We start from the raw sequence: 6,486 nt of genomic DNA, 5'->3' as shown, positions 1-6,486 counted from the left end.
GTGATTCGACTAGAGCTCCAGTCTAGCTTTTGGGTTGCTTGGCGGACTGGTATAGCCGCGATCGAGTTCCGGCCATGAACGTTTTAGATAGCTCTTGGGCTTTCTGGGACGGAAGTCGGAAGTTTGGGCTGTTGTCCGATTTGATGACCATTCTTCGGATGTGTGAGAATCGGACAAATAACTTATATAGGGGACTGTGTTGTCTCACGCAGCCCCCTCCGTGCCCCTCTATCTCGACCGATGTTGGTGCTTGAAAGGGTTGGGATCGCTCGGATTTATAAACGTGCACCACCATTTGTCGAGTGTGAGGGACGCGGCAGGTCTCCTAAATGCTATGCGGGCGCTCTCTGAGAATCTCTATCCGGCCTCGACACAGACTAGTCTTGCTGAATGGTTTGGCACTGGTAGTCGATCCAACACGTCGTTGTTGTGGCCGCCTAGGCGATTCGATTCGAGCCCCCGTCTAGCTTTTGGGTTGCTTGGCGGATTTTGCCCTATCCGCAAGTGAGCTCGGTCCCTAAACGTTCGAGAAACCCGATTGCTATGCGCCGACTCTCTTTCTTGCGAGCCTCCATCTAGCTTTTGGGTCTCTACGGAACGGAAGTCGGAATCTGGGACCGTTGTTTGATTCGACGAGGCAGACTACGGTTGTGCGAGAATCGGACAAATAACTTATATAGGGGAGGTGTTGACTGGAGCATTCTCCCCCGTGCCCCTCTAACTCGACCAATGCTGGCGCTCGAACGGTGGTAGCGCTCGGATTTTCATTGAGCGCCAGCATTGGTCGATTTAGAGGGGCATGCGAGATTCCCGAATGCTATGCGAGGGCTCTAACGGAAATGTCTATTGGTTTCGGTATGGATGCAATTGCGAGTGGTTCGGCAAAGGTAGTCGTTCCGATGCGTCCATGTCGTGGCCAAATCGATAATTCGATTTGAGCCCTCGTATAGCATTTGGGTCTCTCGATGTGATTCCGCATTCCAGTCCCTTTGGGCACTGCTTGAGCCGCATCCCAGGGGGTTCCCTTCCCAATAATCTGCCTCGCAACCCGATTGCTATGCGGTGAGGCTCCTCGGCCGCCTCGGAACTATCTGTGTATCAGACGCATCGCGGGATAAGGGGTTGGCAACGGTAGTCGCCCCAAGCGCGTCCGATGCTTGGACCATTCCGAGGCGGCCCTGAAGCCTCTTCCGTCTAGCCGTTGGGTCCTTCTCGCCGCATCCCTCGCCTCGCACCCCGATTGCTATGCGGTGAGGCTCCTCGGCCGCCTCGGAACTATCTGTGTATCGGACGCGTCGCGGGATAAGGGGTTGTCACTGGTAGTCGCCCCAAGCGCGTCCGATGCTTGGACCATTCCGAGGCGGCCCTGAAGCCTCTTCCGTCTAGCCGTTGGGTCCTTCTCGCCGCATCCCTCGCCTCGCACCCCGATTGCTATGCGGTGAGGCTCCTCGGCCGCCTCGGAACTATCTGTGTATCGGACGCGTCGCGGGATAAGGGGTTGTCATTGGTAGTCGCCCCAAGCGCGTCCGATGCTTGGACCATTCCGAGGCGGCCCTGAAGCCTCTTCCGTCTAGCCGTTGGGTCCTTCTCGCCGCATCCCTCGCCTCGCACCCCGATTGCTATGCGGTGAGGCTCCTCGGCCGCCTCGGAACTATCTGTGTATCGGACGCGTCGCGGGATAAGGGGTTGTCACTGGTAGTCGCCCCAAGCGCGTCCGATGCTTGGACCATTCCGAGGCGGCCCTGAAGCCTCTTCCGTCTAGCCGTTGGGTCCTTCTCGCCGCATCCCTCGCCTCGCACCCCGATTGCTATGCGGTGAGGCTCCTCGGCCGCCTCGGAACTATCTGTGTATCGGACGCGTCGCGGGATAAGGGGTTGTCACTGGTAGTCGCCCCAAGCGCGTTCGATGCTTGGACCATTCCGAGGCGGCCCTGAAGCCTCTTCCGTCTAGCCGTTGGGTCCTTCTCGCCGCATCCCTCGCCTCGCACCCCGATTGCTATGCGGTGAGGCTCCTCGGCCGCCTTGGAACTATCTGTGTATCGGACGCGTCGCGGGATAAGGGGTTGTCACTGGTAGTCGCCCCAAGCGCGTCCGATGCTTAGACCATTCCGAGGCGGACCCGAAGCCTCTTCCGTCTAGCCGTTGGGTCCTTCTCGCCGCATCCTTCGCCTCGCACCCCGATTGCTATGCGGTGAGGCTCCTCGGCCGCCTCGGAACTATCTGTGTATCGGACGCGTCGCGGGATAAGGGGTTGTCACTGGTAGTCGCCCCAAGCGCGTCCGATGCTTGGACCATTCCGAGGCGGACCCGAAGCCTCTTCCGTCTAGCCGTTGGGTCCTTCTCGCCGCATCCCTCGCCTCGCACCCCGATTGCTATGCGGTGAGGCTCCTCGGCCGCCTTGGAACTATCTGTGTATCGGACGCGTCGCGGGATAAGGGGTTGTCACTGGTAGTCGCCCCAAGCGCGTCCGATGCTTGGACCATTCCGAGGCGGACCCGAAGCCTCTTCCGTCTAGCCGTTGGGTCCTTCTCGCCGCATCCCTCGCCTCGCACCCCGATTGCTATGCGGTGAGGCTCCTCGGCCGCCTTGGAACTATCTGTGTATCGGACGCGTCGCGGGATAAGGGGTTGTCACTGGTAGTCGCCCCAAGCGCGTCCGATGCTTGGACCATTCCGAGGCGGACCCGAAGCCTCTTCCGTCTAGCCGTTGGGTCCTTCTCGCCGCATCCCTCGCCTCGCACCCCGATTGCTATGCGGTGAGGCTCCTCGGCCGCCTTGGAACTATCTGTGTATCGGACGCGTCGCGGGATAAGGGGTTGTCATTGGTAGTCGCCCCAAGCGCGTCCGATGCTTGGACCATTCCGAGGCGGCCCCGAAGCCTCTTCCGTGTAGCCGTTGGGTCCTTCTCGCCGCATCCCTCGCCTCGCACCCCGATTGCTATGCGGTGAGGCTCCTCGGCCGCCTTGGAACTATCTGTGTATCGGACGCGTCGCGGGATAAGGGGTTGTCACTGGTAGTCGCCCCAAGCGCGTCCGATGCTTGGACCATTCCGAGGCGGCCCCGAAGCCTCTTCCGTGTAGCCGTTGGGTCCTTCTCGCCGCATCCCTCGCCTCGCACCCCGATTGCTATGCGGTGAGGCTCCTCGGCCGCCTTGGAACTATCTGTGTATCGGACGCGTCGCGGGATAAGGGGTTGTCACTGGTAGTCGCCCCAAGCGCGTCCGATGCTTGGACCATTCCGAGGCGGACCTGAAGCCTCTTCCCTCTAGCCGTTGGGGCTTTCTCGCCGCATCCCTCGCCTCGCACCCTGATTGCTATGCTGTGAGGCTCCTCGGCCGCCTTGGAACTATCTGTGTATCGGACGCATCGCGGGATAAGGGGTTGGCAGTGGTAGTCGCCCCAAGCGCATCCGATGCTTGGACCATTCCGAGGCGGCCCTGCAGCCTCTTCCGTCTAGCCGTTGGGGCCATCTCGCCGCATCCCCCACCTCGCACCACGATTGCTATGCGGTGAGGCTCCTTGGCCGCCTCGGAACTATCTGTGTATCGGACGCATCGCGGGATAAGGGGTTGTCACTGGTAGTCGCCCCAAGCGCGTCCGATGCTTGGACTATTCCGAGGCGGCCCTGCAGCCTCTTCCGTCTAGCCGTTGGGGCCATCTCGCTGCATCCCCCACCTCCTCGGCCGCCTCGGAACTATCTGTGTATCGGACGCATCGTGGGATAAGGGGTTGGCAGTGGTAGTCGCCCCAAGCGCGTCCGATGCTTGGACTATTCCGAGGCAGCCCTGCAGCCTCTTCCGTCTAGCCTTTGGGGCCATCTCGCCGCATCCCTCGCCTCGCACCCCGATTGCTATGCGGTGAGGCTCCTCGGCCGCCTGGGAACTATCTTCGTATCGGACGCATCGCGGGATAAGGGGTTGTCACTGGTAGTCGCCCCAAGCGCGTCCGATGCTTGGACTATTCCGAGGCGGCCCTGTGGCCTCTTCCGTCTAGCCGTTGGGGCCATCTCGCCGCATCCCCCACCTCGCACCCCGATTGCTATGCGGTGAGGCTCTTCGGCCGCCTTGGAACTATCTTCGTATCGGACGCATTGCGGGATAAGGGGTTGTCACTGGTAGTGGCCCCAAGCGCGTCCGATGCTTGGACTATTCCGAGGCGGCCCTGCAGCCTCTTCCGTCTAGCCGTTGGGGCCATCTCGCCGCATCCCCCACCTCGCACCCCGATTGCTATGCGGTGAGGCTCCTCGGCCGCCTTGGAACTATCTTCGTATCGGACGCATCGCGGGATAAGGGGTTGTCACTGGTAGTCGCCCCAAGCGCGTCCGATGCTTGGACTATTCCGACGCGGCCCTGTGGCCTCTTCCGTCTAGCCGTTGGGGCCATCTCGCCGCATCCCCCACCTCGCACCCCGATTGCTATGCGGTGAGGCTCCTCGGCCGCCTTGGAACCATCTTCGTATCGGACGCATCGCGGGATAGGGGGCTGTCACTGGTAGTCGCCCCAAGCGTGTCCGATGCTTGGACCATTCCTAGGCGGCCCTGAAGCCTCTTCCGTCTAGCCGTTGGGGCCTTCCCGCCCCATCCCTCGCCTCGCACCCCCGATTGCTATGCGGTGAGGCTCCTCGGCCGCCTTGGAACCATCTGTGTATCGGACGCATCGCGGGATAAGGGGTTGGCACTGGCAGTCGCCCCAAGCGCGTCCGATGCTTGGACCATTCCGAGGTGGCCCTGAAGCCTCTTCCGTCTAGCCGTTGGGGCCTTCCCGCCCCATCCCTCGCCTCGCACCCCGATTGATATGCGGTGAGGCTCCTCGGCCGCCTTGGAACTATCTGTGTATCGGACGCATCGCGGGATAAGGGGTTGGCACTGGTAGTCGTCCCAATCGCATCCGATGCTTGGACCATTCCGAGGCGGCCCTGCAGCCTCTTCCGTTTAGCCGTCGGGGCCTTCCCGCCGCATCCCTCGCCTCGCATCCCGATTCCTATGCGGTGAGTCTTCTCGGCCGCCGCGGAACTATACCTGTTATTGCTACTGCATCCTTCGGCTGGTAACCTCCTCTGCCGCCTTGGAACGTTCTCTTTGTCGGACGCGTCGCGGGATAAGGGGTTGGCACTGGTAGTCGCCCCAAGCGCGCCCGATGCATAGACCGCTCCGAGTCGACCTTGCTTTCAGCCTCTCACATGCATAGACCTCTCTGAGTCGACCCTGCAGCCTCTCACGTTTAGCCTTTGGAATCTCGCCTCACAACATGATTGCTATCCTTGATGCATCCCTTGCCTCGAGCCCTGATTGCTTTCTTGGCTGCATCCCTCCTCTCCTCACAGCCCGGTTGTCATCACTGCTTCATCCGTCGCTTCATGCATTCTGGCTGCTGGGCCCTTCCCACCGCACACCTCGATTGCTATCTCTTCTGCATCACACACCCCGATTGCTATCTCTGCTACATCCCTCGGCTCTCACTTCTGCATCCTTCGCCTCACACCTCGATTGCTATCAATGCTGCATCCGTAACCTCACACCCCGATTGCTATGCGGGGAGGCTCCTTGGCCGCCTTGGAAATTTCTGTGTGTCGGACGCACCGCGGGATAAGGGGTTGGCACTGGTAGTCGCCCCAAGTGCGCCCGATTCTTAGACCGCTTCGAGGTGACCTCGTAGCCTCTTTCGTCCAGGCTTCCTGCCTTCAACGCCCTTTTTACACCTCGATTGCTATGCGCGGGCTCGTTGGCGTCTATCACCTCTCTGCGAAGAGTGGCACGATGATTGTTGGGGTAAATCGTAGCAGTCCGATCTCTGGCCTTGGGCCATTGTGAGGGCTGATCGATTTCCTGTGCGCATCTCGTGTTCGCCCAGTAACAGACTCGACGACTTGTAATCGGTCTTGTTCCCGATTGTTCCTGGAGGTAGTCTTCGGAACTCTTGGATTTGACCTGTCACTCGAACTGTCCTCTTCCGAGGATGCTTGTGTGTGTGTGCTTGTGCCATTTCCTTGGCGGTATTAACGAGATATTAAAGAGCGGAGTGAGCGCCTCGCCCAGCTATGTTTGGGGCTCTCACTCCCTTACCCGGTGTGCGACCGCTTTGCACGTAGGTTGCGGAGCATCGCGACTCTTTCGATGTTTGGCGGTTGTCTTCCGGTGATGCGTTGGTCCCGAAGTGCACGTTACTAGCATTTCTGCCATTGTTCTCGATCTTTGGCACGTTCCTTCGTTGCAATTGGATATATATCTCCGTTTATACGCGCAGGCTTCTCCCGCCTATTCAGCGCTGTCCCACTCTCAGCACTCTCGTGGTCTCCTTGGCTTCTCTCTCCCGTGAGCGAGCTCTCTTCTCGAGTCTTTTCCATGTCCCATGGAGGTTGCCTTGCGAAATTCGGGCACACAAACGTGACCGGATAAGAGCGGAATTGCCTATGAGGAGAAGCTCACCTTAGGGAGCAGCAATGCCGAGTGTTTCGACAGAGGGTAGAGGGGGCGTTGTTTGGGCGGTTGCA

The sequence above is a fragment of the Cryptomeria japonica genome, unplaced genomic scaffold (assembly GCF_030272615.1).
Source record: "Cryptomeria japonica unplaced genomic scaffold, Sugi_1.0 HiC_scaffold_377, whole genome shotgun sequence".
In the NCBI taxonomy this organism is placed as follows: domain Eukaryota; kingdom Viridiplantae; phylum Streptophyta; class Pinopsida; order Cupressales; family Cupressaceae; genus Cryptomeria; species Cryptomeria japonica.
Note: the sequence above shows the minus strand (reverse complement) of the source record.